The sequence below is a fragment of the Daktulosphaira vitifoliae genome, unplaced genomic scaffold, assembly GCF_025091365.1.
Source record: "Daktulosphaira vitifoliae isolate Bord-2020 unplaced genomic scaffold, ASM2509136v1 Scaffold_5, whole genome shotgun sequence".
NCBI lineage: Eukaryota > Metazoa > Arthropoda > Insecta > Hemiptera > Phylloxeridae > Daktulosphaira > Daktulosphaira vitifoliae.
This window is the reverse complement of record NW_026099576.1, coordinates 31,015,520-31,033,422: the sequence shown is the minus strand read 5'-3', so window position 1 is coordinate 31,033,422 and position 17,903 is coordinate 31,015,520. Positions and strand designations below refer to the sequence as shown.

The window sequence follows — 17,903 nt, the reverse complement described above, 5'->3', positions numbered from 1 at the left end:
GGTCTCATAGACATATAACCCTCGCTCGAATAAAACATCATGTTAATAATAATGATTATCATTATAACGATGATCCGTAAAAGATTAAAGTACTATTTTTAAATAGATTAATAGTTTTATTATCAAATTAATTATTCGATAACAAATTTTGGCCTGTAAACTGTAAACCATCAGCAGCTTTTGTCATTGATAGCGAAAACGTGTTTATTCTACACTGTGCTCGACAACAGGCCTCGTACATTTCCCACTAGTTCTCAATCGTCAAAATCATCGAGCCTTAAAACTATCTATTTTATTATATACGACACAAACGGTTGTTTTAAGAAACAAGTCAAATGTACACGGTTCGCGTAGCTTTTCATAGCACTACGCGACGTTAAATATTTCTTCGCAATAAATCCCGTCAAAAAGCGACACTACGACGACGGTAATAATGTAATGTGTCAGGATTATGTTTGTTTTCGACTCACAGTGATTGTGCCGTGTAATTTTTTTAGCGTGTCGATAGAACAGTGACAAGACATTACAAAAGTAAAATGAACGGAAGAATGATTTTCATACAAACAACTGAAGGGATTTTCTCAAAAGCTTCCAAGCGCTTTTTTTGTTATAATAATAATAATAATAATAATAATAATAGTTCAATCACTTGTTTTGACGAGATCCGAGTTGAAAACAAGTGTGTGAGAACGAGAGGCGTTCAATTCAGAATTAATGTAACCGCCATTAGTAAATGTACATAATTTGTTTTGGCCCATTGTTTACAGTTTCCTGTGAAACCGTAATAATTAATCACCTGCCTAGCCGTTTATTTATTTTGTTTTTTATATAAAAACATTTTTTTTCACAACACTCTGTTGCTCGTATTCGTTTTAAACCGAAGCAGATAAGCTCTATTTAAATTTTTATACCAATGAGTTTAAATAAAACATTGTGCTTTATTTGTTGTAAGCAAGACGCAGAAGCGGACAGGACAAGTAAAAAACTACAATTTTGTAGAAATTTATGTGAAATGACGCGTTCAGAAGATTAACAATTTGTTGCAGATATCGGAACTAGTAATAGTTTCAAGATACGCGTGGAATTACTTTGTGTGCTTTTGGGAGATACAAGATTTCCCTTATCGACTCGAAAAATAGACATAGTTATCTAGTGTGTGTTTCTAACAAACAACAACACGAAAAGTTGAAAATAACTTGCCAATACAATTTAAAAACACCATTGACTTTTATTGATGATTGACAGGCAACTCATTTTCGTTCTTATGAAAACTACTCGGATTGCTCGCACAATCAATTTTAGATAAGACGTGTGATCTTCCTTGACAGCCCATTTTTCTTTTGACACAACCATATAAATGTACATTAAATCAACAAGCGATTTCCCAAGCTTCCTCGAAAGGACAAGGGTAATTTTTCAGTTCTTCACCCGTACATACCGAAAAATATATAATTTTGTAAAAATTCAAATATTGTTTTCCCAAATAACTGATTATTCTGATAGCCTGAGACGACGTTTAAATATAAAAATATCTAAATTTGCCTGAACGTGAAAATAAAGTTTTCAACAGCTTTAAAAAAAAATCTTGAAAATATCAAAAGTTTTTATTATAGAAGTATTTAAATAAGTTGCAATTCATTTATGATAAAAATATGAAATACGCAGTGATGAAAAAATACAAATAAATTTATATTCCTTTGCTCATTTAGAACTTTTAACTGGAAATATGGGTTTACAAAGAAAATCTAACACGTAATTTATTTAAAAATAATAATTGGTAGACATTTTATATAAACGCTTAAACGTTAAATCTAGTCTCTAAAAAATATGTTTGGATTTTATTAAATTATTACGCCCTCGACATTTCTATGAAATCATAACTGCATAGTAAGGTGAAATGTCTGCATTTACTATAAAATATTTTATAATGACGTTCTTTCTTTCTTTAATGACGTTTATAAGAGAAAAAAATTGTTGAATTACGTGAAATGTTCGTTATAGAATTTAGAACTCAATGTATTAATTTTTCACGCAAACTTAAACCACAAAAGTATAACAAAATCAACTGTATGTACAAGAACAAAGTTTACTTTTAATTTTAAATGGAAATCTGAAAAATATAATTTGATAGTGTTTTTTTAAACAAACAAGTAATTGGATTAGCCCAATGCATAGTATATTATTATAAAAAAAGTTAACGTTTAAAAAGTATTGTTTCATTTAAACTTTTTTTTTTTTAGTGTGTTAAATAATAATTAACAAATTGATTTATCGCTAATAAACATTATTAGCCATGAAAAAAAAAATCATAGTTTTCTATTAAAACTGACCCTGACAATTCCATCAAATACGTTCCAGCTATGTACTGAACTAATTACAGTCGGTATTAATAGCTTTAAAAATACAATGTTCGTGTCAAATTGCGTTTTACTCTCCGTAAATCTAAATTTTTATTAAACATGGAATGAATTATGACATAGTCTATTAAAACTTGGACGACAAGAGTACCGAGAAAAAACTTTGTAAACACATTTTTTAATAGAAAAATAATTCCTATATTTTATGATATATATGCCACAGCAGTAATTGTTTACAAAAGTTTAACATCTAAAGTACATTTAAGATTTATTTAAGTATACTTTAAATTTTAAACAATATATTGTTTAATCTCACATTTACATTTTACATTTTTTTTTACTATTTTACTACTAATGGTAATACATCAACCCGACACTTTTCCGTGGCAAAAATAATTAAAGTAAGTAATTCGTAGCCTCGAAGAGTCAAAATATTGCAAATAATCAAAAGTCACGCAAATTTAGTACTCAGCTTATAATAATGAAATAGTTTAGATTAATATTGGTCAATATTGATCAATTGCTGATTCCATTTATTTTTAAGTATTCAATAATCCGAAATGCAAATAAAATAATATCAATAATCAATAATTTTAATGTTTTTGATTATTTAAATACTCAGATATTATTTTATTTGCATTTTGGGTTATTATAAACCATTCAGTTAAAAATTATCTTAATTGAAAAAGTATATTTTATTGTTTAGAATTCATTTAAACAATATAATATAACATATAATTGATTATTTTAATTATCATTCAAAATAAACACAATATTTAATAATTATTAAAATTTAAAAATACTTATCCCCTTTACACTTTACTCAAAATTATTTTGTAATAATGTTAAAGAATTATAAAAAAATATTACTGCCTTTTTCATGCACCACTTAAATCAATTCTTAAATCTTATAAACACTATAAAACAATATTGCTCTTTAAGGATCTTATTTAGTTATGATAAATTCAATTACATTGTTTAATCTTGATTCCAAGTGTTAAGTCGATCAAACATAAATATAAATATTTAAGTTACTTTAATAATTGAACAATAAGTTTTCAGTAGTTCTGTGAAAACAAAAATCAATAGGCGTTATTTGAACGACACTAATAATTTTCCACGTTAAACTCATTTAGAAAATAGTTCAATAAATTATACATAAATACATTCATTCACAGTTTCAATGTTAAAATATAATTAAGAAATTAAATATTTTGATTTTAAATAATGAATATAAGAATCCTTCGAGCTATTTTTGTATGCCTATAATAAACAGTTAAATTCATTTTGGTGCCATTTTTAAATTCTAGTTATATTTTTAAATCTTGCACAATTTTCCTTTATTTTGTAGTACTCTAAATTTCTTATTAGGTTTGTCATAATAATATAACAATAATAAAAAAATGTATGTAATATTCATCAATTCATTATTTTGTAAAAAAAGGAATCATATGTTGGAAGTTATAATTTTAGAATATCTAATTTTTTAATTATTCAACAGTGGTGTAGGAAGGAGGGACCCATTACTCTCATTGACAACAATATTAATTTCTAAAATAAAACGATGAGTAAAAAAAAAAGGTTAAAAAAATAAAGTTTAGTAGATAATTTACAATGTTCCTTCCCATTATGGAATTCTGGCTACGTCACTATTAAGTCATAGAAAAATAAATTATATTTCGGAGGAAACAAACATTCATTAAAGTATATCGTCACACTATCAAAATATTTACAAAAAAAATCTGAAACGTTCCGTTTCAATCAAATAATACTCTCAAGAAAACATTTAAAGTTTATTTATATTGTGAAATAATAATAAAGAATAAGTACACCCAAAACTATAAAAAAAAATTTACTATGCAGTAAGAACGTACTAGAATATTGATATTACCTCAACCAAAACTTCTCTCACATACAATAATCAGAAAAATTTTGTAGAAAAAACAAAATAAATGGATTCGATAAAAACATTGTATCTAAATTAATTTGATAAGTAAAATAAAATAAAAACGAATGTGTTAAAAAAAAGAGGAACTGAAAAAATAAAGTTTATTGGGTTATTTTATACAGGAATTTTGAATAAAAGTAAAAAATAAATAAATAATAAAAAATCTGAATTACTGAGCGATTTTTAAAAGAAATATTTTGAAAAACTTATAAGGCAATCTGAGGGTTTTGCAATAGATAAATGATGTTCGGTATTTATACGTGAGAAATCATGTAGTCAGGTCAAATAATATTGCGGTAAGGTCTTTTAATAATTTAGGATGTATTAAAAACAAGAAAGATTGAACACAATTCGTTATGAATTATTAAGAGTAAATCACAATCATACGATAATAATTACTTATTAGTTAAAAATATGAAAAATTGTAACACGTTTCCTAATAGTCGCAAGAAGTAGATTTAATTCTTAAGACTAAAACGGAAATTACAGTTCGTTATAAAATTCATCTACAAAATTGTTAAAATAAAACAAAGAAATTTGACGTCACCTTTTTACTGATGACGTCACTGAGAATATGTATAATTAATGAACTTTTACGGTTTGCGTGTCAAAATTCGATTAACGCTGATGATGATAACGTCGCGACGTTACCGACGCATCATAGCAAATAGTAAACGCTATTCGGTTTATGTGTTGTAGTTGCATTTTATAATGATTTTAAATCACTAATTTTTATTTCTAGATATATTTTTGTAACACGCATATTCAAAAAAAATGATTAGTTGACTTTTTAAATAATATTAGGGTAAGTTATGTTTTAATGGAATGTGTAGAATAGGTCCGGAACACTTTCAAAAATTAAGTTGAAAAAGTTCTACTTTCTATATGTATTTTTAAGTTTTTAACCCCCCCCCCCGTATTAAATTAAATAGTCCGATTTAAAAAAAATTATGTCGAATGAAATAAGTATATAAATATTATTTCTCATAAAAAAATTCTATTAACCCATACATTTTTCAAAAAGTTATAGCATTTTAAAATTAAAAATACAAAATCTAAAATCGATAATTTTCACACAAAAATAGCATACGGTAACCATTTTCACCTTGAAGACAAAATAATGTCCGAAATTTTTTTTTTACGTTGAATGACGGAATCTTTTTTCAATTTTTGAGGGTAATGTGATATTTTGACGTATTGCTCATCGAAATCGGTCCAGCGAGAGCTGAGATTGGGCGTTCACAGTCACAAAAAAAACATTAGAAATTAATGGTTTTAATTTTCTGTATGAAGAATGTTGGTTAATTATTTATTTCATAATAGGGAGTTTTTTTATAATTTTTGATCATCACACATGTTGGTAGATAAAATGTGTTTAATTTTAAAGAAATTGGTAGATTATTTCAAAAGCAACAATAACTCTTATTCCCTTAATTTTATCTCGATTAGTTATTTGATTTATAATTATAATATATGAATAAATAATAATTATATCAATTAAATTTAGTATGAAATTGATATTCAATAATTTAATATTGTAATATTTACGGAGATATTATAAAAATAATTAAGTAGTTGAATATTTCTTACTTTTAACGCGTATAAAAATTTAAAGGGCTTGATGCAATACTTTTCAATAAAAAATATTTGTTACAAAGTTATAAGTTTTACACACTGAACTACAAGGAACATTCATCAGAAACAAAAATATACTTTTCTGAATCAACTTTTCGCAATGTTTTCAAATGTGCAATTAGATTTTTCTAACACTTCTATGTTTTAATATTATTACTTGTTATTAAAAATTAAGTATTTACATATAATTAAGAACAAAAATAAATTGTTATAGCAATATAAATTTAAAAAGTATAAAATCGAGAATTTTTCACGGAAATCGTAAGTTTTTCTTTAACTTTGATGTCCGTTTTCACCACGAAGACAAGTGTAGAGGTCCAATTTTTTTTTCAAAATAAATTATATTACATAAGCTTTAATTTAAGGTATATATAAAAGTGTCTGTCTTTCCGAAACACTTTCAAAAGTTAATTTTTTGTGAAAAGTTGTCATTTTGAATCCCTTCCTGTGGGTATGTTAAGGGTCAATTATTCACAAAAATATATCAAATGATAAATAAATGGCTAAGGTATCTATAATAAAAAATTATATTGATTCGATAATTTTTAAAATAGTTATGGCAGTTTTAAGTAAAAAAAATTGAAAAAATGTCGAAAATTGGCGATAATATAATAATGAACTAACGAAGGTCAGAATAATCGAGTTAAATAGTTATGTTACTCTTTTTTTTTGTTGATAAATTCATACTTACAAATTTGATACACGTTTGCCATAGAGGTAACGAATATACAATAACTTTATAGTTGTTTATAATTTCTGTGTAAAAATTATATTATAAAATATAGAATACCAATTCCATATAAAATTTAATTTCTATAATATGTATTTAATCATGTATTATACTTATACATCATAAAACTAGTTGTAAGGATATAATTAAGGAAATAAGAATTGATGTTGCTTTTGGAATAAACCAACAATTCCTTTTATTTGCATAAAATCGTTAAATGATAGTGATTTTAAAAGCTTCTTATCATACTTTTCCCACCTATACCGCTTCCACAATATTCTGAATTTTTTCATTGTTACTACGCCCCTCACTCCTTTTAGCCAAATTTTAAATAAAAGACAGGCGTAAGATCTTTTATGTTCTTAGTACACCACTGAATCGATATCGCTACAAAAAGCTTTTTTTTGGTAATTTTTTTTGTAGTTATAATAATGTAAGCCCCCCCTGGTAAATAAACTTTAAATTATTTTAGCCCCTATAAACTATTTATATGGATTCATTGTAATTATGTTTGTGTAACTATTTATTGTACAATATTAAAATTAATCCATTTTTTTCAAATTAATCAAATATTAAAAAATTAATAAATAAATTGTTAATAATCGTGACTGCAGAACCTTCTTAGTACTCGGCCGGGAGCCGTTAGCTTATCGGTTGTAGGCACAATGATTACTAGCTCACTATGTTGTATTACAGTAGTACAATAAGCCAATCCGTTCCTGCATTATACTTAAATTTTTGTTTTAACGAGATTCAAGTTATCATTTAACTGTTAAGAAAATTATACCATGGTCAGTATATAAAATCTACCATTAACTGCTCTAATCAGAGTAGTTTAAATACTTACTACTTGAAAATCAGATAAGGTTGTAAATAATAATTATCTATAAATGGTCCTTTTTTTTGATCAATGAAAATAAATCTATTATAACTATTTTTATTTTTTTCATGCAATACAAAATATCTATATACAAAAAAATAGCTCTGAGATGAAGTTGCCCAACTTGTCTCCTGTAAATACGCCACTTTTAAAAATTCATATAAATCAAAAAGCTATTGCTAAAAGAGCACTGAAAATAAATATAAAATTATCTTAATTATATATATATATATATTTTATTACAATTAAAAACTAGCAGTTAATGTAATTTATACAAAATATTATTAAAATGTACTGCTATCAACAACATAACTAAACGACTCTCAATATAATACATTTTATGAGGCTAACTGATTTTTATCGTATGTCATTATAAGCTTTAAAGTTTGGTGTTTTTTATATACGAAGAAGTTTCTTTTAATTATTTTTTTCATTTGCTTTCACTTTTCAGTTCCTAGTAAAAGATATTATTATATAAAATAAAATTTAAGCGTTTTGTGACTACAGCTTTCTTTAATCCAAAATCTAATTCAACTTGTTTGCCGTTTTAATCAAAAGACAACCGCCCTTTATGCTTTAATGCAACCAAAAATTATTCGAAACGTTTACAAAACAACATTTATTTAGTGCTTGTCATATTTAGTTCAACTGTTATTGATTCGAACAGCTTTTTATTCACATTAGTGCAAATCATCTAATTATATTCTGATCACGTGATAAAATGCAATTTAATACGGGTGTACATAAAAAAGTTGTAGCGAAAAACCCTAATCCGATTGCTGTATCCTGTGCTCCTTTGTAAATAATTCTATCAAAGAAAAAAAAAAGTCATACTGAAGTAACAGTAGATTATATTTTCTTTGTAAAATTTCCTCGCAGTTTTTTTGACTCTTTTATATATATTGTATTATTCCGACTTTCGACAAGTACAATATATTTTCTTTTAATTTATCTTATTCTTTATAAAAACCTAGTTGTATACGCAAGTGTCGTATATTACAAAATGCATCGTGATTCTACGTACAACGGGTTTAAGTTATAAGATGGAAAAAAGGAATGTTTTCATTTCAAATTCCATTAGCATTGCTATTCAAAAAATCAACCATCGATTGACACCAAACCGAAAAGCGAAGGAAAAACGGTAAAAGGGTAGTCTTAAAATATTTCAATAGATAATATGAAACTGGGGTATGACTCTGAATTGCAGAAAATTAATAATCTAAAACTGAAATTTTTAATGCGTACCTGACCTACCGTAACATACGTTTTAGAAGATGCTCCGAGAAATTTATCACCTGATACAATTTGAATTATCAAATTATGCTATTCGTTATTTTAATTACAGTAGCATTTTTTTTTTTTTTTTTTAATAATAAACGCCTATTAGGCATAAAGTACAGACAAAATTAATACAAAAGAGTATACATATAGGTTTAACAAAAGTATAACAAGAGTGTAATTGTTAAATTTTGTTAAAAAATAAATGTAGAATTCTTTATTTAATTCATTATCATTATTATTATTGTACGGTATTTCAATTATTACAACAAGACTATTTGAAAAAGTTGAAAATATATTTGTTCTTTTTAGTGGATAAATAAAAATAATACTAAAAAAAAACATTTAATAAAAGTACTCAATTTAAGATACTCAAAATAAATAAATATTCAAGTTATTAATAACTTCTCTATAACGTTAACAAATATTCGAATATAAAACCGCAATTATAATTTATATTTCAGAATGCTTCAAGTGAATTTCAAATAATAATAATTTATCTTCAATTCTTTTATGAAATTAAATATCACATGTAAAAACCGGGAATGTCATTTTCAAAATTCACTTTTATGAATGAAAAATATACTAATAAACGTTCTTTCCAACGAAATTCTACAAAATCACAATTTACTTGATAGTTGAGTGTAACTGATGAAATGCGGTTTAAGTTGTAAATAGTTACGATATTATAAACAAAAACTTTTTTCGAAACCGATCAAAATCTCAAGTAACAAAAACTTTTGACATTTTATAACTAATCCATCAAATGTAACAAAAAACCACAACAAAATCTCTATTTTACACGTGTAGCACTCATAAGAGATTACTGAAAAATAATCGCTTATGAAAATAGTGGAATATATTCCACTCATCCAATTAAAATTAAAAACTAACATCGAGTTTCAAAAATAAAGTAAAAATTATGTTGTTTCGTACAATTTACCTGAGTGTTTTTCTGAATTCCTTTCTTTTCTTAATTGATGTGATTATATCACAGCAAATAATTCGTTTTGTTTGTTTATGTTTTATACTCGATCGAAAATAACAATAATATTTAGCAGTTCGAAGTCCGATGAAGGACAGTGTGAATACCTGAACTCGCCGTGGAGAACTAAACTTTGCTTGCTGCTTGCCACCACCCGGGCTATTTTATCCATATTGAGAACGCGCATGCGCAGCCCCCTAATGCGGCATAACACTCATGGGTTATTTTTTTTTAAGTTCAGTTTTCACACGATAATACCTCGAAACCAAAAACTACTCTGCAGTCGGTGGTCTTTAATATTTTATCCGTTCACTTGATTCACGTTATTGTAACGCGTTCCCGTTTTAATTATAATCCAAAAAATTGATAAAATGGGGTGAACATTACACCTCCGCCGTGATCAAGATAACTATTAATGCAAACAAGTAAAACTGAAATAATAACTATCGCCACTTATTCAAAACTTTCAAAATTATAGAACACAGTTTATTCCGTTTTGTTTTTACGTTTTAATGATGCATTTTCAAATTAACACCACAACTGTGTTAACGCCAATCTTGCGTTTTATGAGATATTATGTACATACAAATATCTACACCCTTCGGAGGTCACAACAATGTATAGATTGAACAAATCAGCAGGGAATATATTATTAGTTTGTATTGAGTTTTCACCATAGGGGTTAGTCACGTAAACTGGTGGAAACTGATAAATCCAATAACCGCAGAGTTCGATTTATTGTTGTACTATACGAAATTCAGAAAAAATGATTTTTTGGAGCAACTACAAGTGACGTTTATTTAAATTTATCATTCTTTTGCAGTTTTTATTACGTTGTCATCGAAAACCGCATTGTGATTGAATGTTGCCGCCTGTGTATTATAACGATTACCTAAAACTACAATCACTACGATTGTGCGCTGGTCTCTTGTGTATTATGTGCCTTCATTATCAGCCGCAATCATGTGATATTATTTCGTTTAATTAAATTTCTCTAGATATTAAGTCGTAAGTCCTCAAGAGTAAGTTTATTGACACATATCAACTGTTAAGTTTAATAAGATTCTTGAAAAAAATAATAAATAAAAATGATTTTTCTTTGAAGCCAGTAATTCTAGTAAAACGTATCGAAATTGAATCGACGACCGAAGTGAACGATAAATTCCCGTGGGGTTTAAACCAAATATTTTTAAACCGTCGAGAGTAAAGGTTATTAATCCCTCAAATATCATTTTTATAGTGTGTGGAAAACGAACAAAAACTTATTTTATTTAGTTGGTATACAATTAAAAAAAAAAATTAACAAAAGCGTTTTTCCAATTAAGATAAAATTATAGAAGTTTTAATTAAGTGTATAACATAAACGACGCACAAGACTTAATTAAAAGTTGTGTAATTTTAACAAAATTAAAATTAAGATGGATTAAAATTTGTCTATAATAAGAATTCTTTATTTTGTATTAACTAATATAAGTAAAAATAATTTTAAATAGAATGAACAATTTAGGCTTCGTACATAGTCGAGAAGGTACGTTTTACTACGTCGCATTCAATGGCGTATTAAAGGTTTCATCGCCCCGAGACAATTTGTATTTGAGCCCCCTGTGAAATATTTTGAAGAACAAAAAAAAGTCGTTTAATAATTTTTTTCAGCTAAATAATTTCTGGTTACCCCACTACTATAACCCTTAGATATCTCACTTAAAAATATGCATTAATGTAAAAAATAACATACACTTTTACTCGAGTTTTATCGGGTTCTTCGACGTTTCCAAAAGTCTAAAGGGTATCGTTCTCGTTGTGCCCTGAAACAACTGTCCCAGATAGTCCTACTCGCACTGATCATGTATTTTTTTTATTTCTGTCCATATGAATACATCACTCGTACATTTTGCTCAACAATATATCAAAAGATTACAAATCATATCTAATAGAATCTATCAACGACATAGTTTGAAAAAATTCCTTTAATTCTCATAATAAAACAAAATTTACCAAAAAATTATAATTATAATAAAACAGTCGACATTAATATTTTTAATTGCATTAAAACGTCATTTTAAAACCTTAACAGATCAATACGAGAATTGTTTAACAATATTTTAGAAATTTATCATGCTGATGACAGTGTTTTATTGGAAATGCAAACATTAACCAAAGTACTAAGGGATTAAACATCATGTTAACATTTCATTCTACCCAATTTTAGTTAAAGTTAACACAATTTAATTTGAGATGGGGAGAAGAAACTATCCAAAACTCAATACCTGTGAGTTATCAGCCAATTAGTCTAAAAATCATACCATTTTCGATAAAAATGGTCGATTTTAAAGTGTTTTATTTGTTACAGAAAATCTACATTGAACACATAAAATGAAAGCATTTTTCTTCTGTGAGTTGTTAAAATATAATATTGCGAAATTTCTATTAAAAATTACCAAATTTTTTCAATAAGCTAAAGCTTTTTTAAAAACACACAAAACTTAATAAAAATGTTATACGTTACATTTAAGACTGTAAAATGTCTATTATTATGCATTTTATAAAAATCTAACCAATACTCTAAATAAAAAACAGTTTAAAGGCAGCAACATACGTATACTAATTTGTTTTTTTTTTATAAAAAATTTGATATTCCGGAACGTTTACATTTTTTGAAACTGAATTCAAATTAAAAATTATTAATTTACTTTAAGATTAAAAAAATTTAAACGTCCCGACAACTTTTTTTTTTTGAGAAATTGGAGCCAAAAGGCAAAATTTGTAAAATTTCCGTTAAAAAATTTCAATATATTTTTCTTAATAATTTTTTTTTTTTTTATAACTAATTAACGTCAATGATTAATTATTGCTTTTAAATCTAAATTATCACCAGCTATTTACGAAAATTATATGGGGCCCCGTATATAGATAATAATAATAATATATAAAAATAATTTTTGCCACACTTTTACAAATACACTGTGTATTTACATCAAATTCAAATTTAACAATTTGTTAGTAAACATAAAGTTAAATTCAAATACTTGTACAATATTTATGAATCATATTTTTTTCATCATTGCTTTTAAAATAAATAATGTATAAATGCTATCAGTTTGTGTATTTGAAAAGATTGAATATTTCTTATTACTTAAAGAAAATTTAAAACTAAAAATAAAATTGTTGTATTATTACAATATTTATAGATACCAATTTAAACCCGTTGCTTGTTCTAAGCGTCACCACAAAACTGAAGACATGGGTATAATTATAATTATTCTAAATAACATTATGTTACTAATTAAATAATTTGTATGCTGTATTCTTGAAAATTGTCCTTTACACAATTGTATTATAATTTTCACTTGTTTAATAAATCCTTTTAATGAATATTTTAATTGTAAACGCTATTCTATATACCGAAGTTTGTCTAAGGAAACTAGCTGACTAGGGAATTCTATCATTTCAACTTTTACTGTCATTCATTATCCTTGGAGAACGTTATCTAAGAAATGTATTCATATAAATTGTATTTTTGAAAGATATTATACTAAAAAATATCATTATGATATTTTAAGATTAACTCAAAGCAGTGTAGTTAATTATTAGGACCCTTGTGACAAATAACGATACAGAATCCGTTTTTTATCTTACAATTATTTTTACAAGTATTTTAATACTATTTTTAAATTTATAAAATACTATATTTTAATGAAACTTTTCATAAAAATGTATTAATGTTAATAAATCAGCTTGGCTATAACTGATTTATTATAACCAATGTTAGTTTACTTACTAATTTCATTGAAATTCGATAAACAAAGATATAAATATTTTTTTTAAGTATTAACCTTAATATAGTAAGTATACTTTAAAAATGTGAGTGTAGGATTTCCCAAACAAATATTTAATTATACATAAAGTAGTAAATAAATATTTCATAATTTTATAAATCATTTATAGTAATTTAATTGAACATAAATTGTTCAATATTCTGTAAACACGATTTAACATTGTTTATCTTAAATGCTTTAATTATAAACGTTATTTCAATTTAATTATTTAATATTGTATAATATCCAATACATCAACAAACAGTATATGTATCAGCTACCGATGGTATTTGAAAGTGATTAATAATGTTGAGTCATTTTTACTTCCTACTTTTCTTCTTTTTTTATTTTCCATTCACGTCAAAAACCGTGAAGATTAGAACGCTAAGATACTTAATAATCATGAACGTTTTGGATATCGGCAAGACTTATAAAAAGAAAATTATTTATTTCATGCAACATTAAACATTTAATATACTTTTTAAAAAATCTTGGCATTGAGCGCGTGTCAGTACTTCTAAAAACCATAGAAAAAATTTCATTGGGGGATAAAATGCTTAATATTAATTAAATTAAAAATATACTCTAAAACCTAACAAAAATAAGAAAAAAAAAATAGCTAACGATGATAAACATGCCATAAATGCTTATTCGACTATTTGCAGTAGGCTTTACATTTTTTTCTGATCTAATTATAGCACAATATAAAAAAACTTTACACATGTGGTACTTGACTAAAAAAACATTATAACGTAAACTCTTAAATTGAAAACCTTCACTTATGTTCACGAGAAACAACGCGTATTCTCAATGATTGGTCACAAGTTTATGTTTCCTTTTAATGACAATTCCCTGGTACAAAATAAAAAAAAAATTAAATAACAACAGTTTTTAGATTAAACTTTAAATGTCTTTTAAGCTATTTTATATGTCAACAATGATTATTTCTGCTTTTCAACAAAAGAGATTACATTCTTTCGTGGCAGATGTTTAATTATTAAACTCATAAAGCTATAGACATGAAGTGCAAAAATGTTTTTAAGTTAAAATAAATTGTGTAATAAATGTGAAGCCGAAATGTTAAATTGCAGGGTACAATAAACGACAGCTAAATTAAAATTATTTTTATATCTTAGTTAACGTGTAACATTTCTAATTTTGATAATTCTTTTGAAAAATAGTACCTGCTTTTTTTCAGTCTTATTTAGTTAGCATTTAAATTATAATGATGCCTTTGTTAAACCTTTATAATGTCTATTGAAACTTAAATAATTCTTTTTGTACCTCTTACAGGAAGATTGTTTTTAATAATGCTGGAAAAATATATAAAAAAAACTCAGCACAGTGGGGTCGCGGCACAATAGGGACGTGGCATAGTTGGGTCAAGTATAATAATATCTGACAGTGATTAAAATCACTATCATAAAAAACGCTTCGATGCAAATCTATAGATAGTGTTTAATTTTAAAAAATTGGTGAATTATTCCAAAAGCTACATGATCTCCAATTCCCTTATTTATATCCTGATTACAAGTTTTATGATTTATAAGTGTAATATATTTATAATATATAAATATATAAAGGGAAATGGTGTTATTTTAAAATAAAGTATGTCGAATGAAAGAGGAATAAATATTATTTTTCATAAAAAAATTGTATTGATTCATACACTTTTCAATAAGTTATAGCATTATAAAGTTAAAAATGTAAAATATAAAATCGATAATTTTCACACAAAAATAGCATTCGGTAACTATTTCCACCGTGAAGACAAAATAAAGTCCAAACATTTTTTTCCATAATGAAGTATATTACATTATCTTTAATTTAAAATATATATAAAAGTGTCGGACTTTCCGGAACACTTTCAAAAGTTAAGTTGAAAAAATTAATTTTTTGTGAAAAGTTGTCATTTTAAATCCCCCCCTGTGGACAAATAAAGGGTCACATTTATAAAAAAAATATAATAAATGAAAGGTAATGACATCATGCATCTACAAAAAAAATTATATTGATCCATACATTTTTCAAAAAGTTATGGCAGTTTAAGTAAAAAAAATTGAAAAAATGTCAAAAATTAGCGATTTTTAAATTTGTAATTTTTTTGGAGATTTCCCCCATTTACGGGGAACGAGATAAATTTTTTCAATTTTTAGGATAATGTCTTCTACTAGATACGATTTGTGATTTTTTGACGTATTGTTTAAAGAAATCGATTTGGTGAGAGCTAAGAAAAAGTGGTAAAAGAGAAGAAAAACACATCATAGTAAAACGAATATCTTCTCAGTTTCGTTTTGAAGCTAAAATGAATTTAAATTACTTTACAGCTAAAAGACGAGTTTCTGATTTATTAGTTTGAAAATTTCTATATCTTCAATTGAAAGTCTTATACATCATTGTGAAAAATGATAGATGTGACTAACGATTTTAAATTTACTTTTTGATATTCAAGTATTATTTGTCAACTTAAGATTTCAATGCGCTTAAATATACAGCAAGAAAAAATTCGTTTTTGAAATTAACATATAGTATTACATCTAAACTCGGAACCATCGAATGAACTTTTAAGATTCTACATACATTTTAAAAAACATTTATACGACATTTCTATTTCAATATTAACTATTGAATGCTCTAAATACAATTCCAGAATTTCAAAACATTATTTCCAATATTTGTTTTGATAAATTAAATATAAAAATAAGTATACAGATATAATAACCCATATTTCTTGAACTTGAAGATCCAAATAAAAAATATGTAAATGACGAGCAAATTGCTTGAAAAACAGTTGTATAATATCGATCAAAAAAATTAGTTAAACGTAAAAAACACGACTTAAGAAAAATGGCAAACTTTACTTTTTTTAATATGTAATGTAGTTGAATTCAAATTTGTATATATTTTTCTTATTCATACATCTAAAAAATACATAAATTAAATATATAATAAATATTCTTAATAAGGACGGTGTCACAGAGACGGTAACACGACAGTACTAAATGCGCACTGTCTCGGGTTCCCAATTCGGTCACAGGCGGCTTCATTTGCCAAGTGAAAGGATTAGTTCAGTAATGGGAGTTGCTAACCCTCTCTCCGGCGACGGACTTACCACTCGTTCAGGAGTATCAAAGGTTAAGAAAACCTCCTCCTTTTTGTAGGTGGCCGCTATAGCCCTTAATGGGCTTAAAATAAAGATAAGATGAATAAAAATATATTTATATATTGTTACTTCCTTAAAAATTGTAACTATCGAATTCGACCAGTTCTTTTACAAATATGAAATGGTAGAAATAATTTTAATAGTATCGCCTAATGACTAACACTTTGTTGGATGAACTTCACTGACAACTGTAAATAGATAACAAAAATAATACATAACTCGTAATTAATGCATATGTTTAAAGCAGTATAGTTAATGTAAAATAATTTTCATTATTGTTACTTAATATTTTTAAAGTTATTAATACATTATTTTTATTCATCCATATTTAATAGAAAGCAAACAATTGCTTTTTCAGTATTAAATTTAGGGCCGCATTTAGTGGGTAACAGGTAAGCGTTCGTTCATCCTGATTTTTTAGTAGTTCCAAAAATAGTATATTTTTCTAAAAAATATAATAATTATTAGCCAAAATGAACGTTATCATAAAAAGTTTTAAGTATTATAGCCAACTGGAAAGTTCTCTCGCTTTACACAAAAAGGAAATAACGGCACTGATTAAATTAGCCATTATGGATTACTATTATACGTTAAAAATCTCATCGTTAAGTCTAAATTTAAAATGAATCATAAATAATGTATGGTAATATCGAATAATTTATTGTGAATGTATCAAAAAATTAATAAATTTCTGGGTCAATGCAATTCTTAAAAATATTAGTGTTGTTATATCAACAAGCATTAAGAGTTCATTTACTAATAATCATTATACACCCACATTTATTATTAATTTATAAATATTAGTTACACAAAAGCAATACATGACACGGTCATGTGCCACAACTATCAGCAGTCGCTCTACTACATGAATATGATAGTTTGACTAACACAGTGTGCCATACGCCACAGTACAAAGTCCGACAAGTGCCGCACAACCATAGATCTTATAAACATGGACAGGACGTTCATAATTGAGGCCGTTTGTTCACATTTTAATTGTGATAAGCGCATAAGATACTGTTTTTTAATTTTGTAATAAGTTATAAATTATAACTTATAACTTTTACATTATTATAAATAACATAACTCATAGTAATTATTTATAACTGACC

The 17,903-nt window shown here is 25.9% G+C and overlaps 1 protein-coding gene across 1 annotated transcript in view; it reads right to left on the bottom strand.

Annotated features, from left to right (window-relative positions):
* LOC126906922 (calbindin-32) overlaps positions 1-9,952 on the bottom strand; it is a 47,993-nt gene extending 38,041 nt beyond the window's left edge. The window contains exon 1 of the mRNA XM_050687866.1: positions 9,772-9,952. The gene's annotated coding sequence lies outside the window, so the exon portion shown is untranslated. The remainder of the gene's footprint in view (positions 1-9,771) is intronic.
* Positions 9,953-17,903: the final 7,951 nt, after the last annotated feature.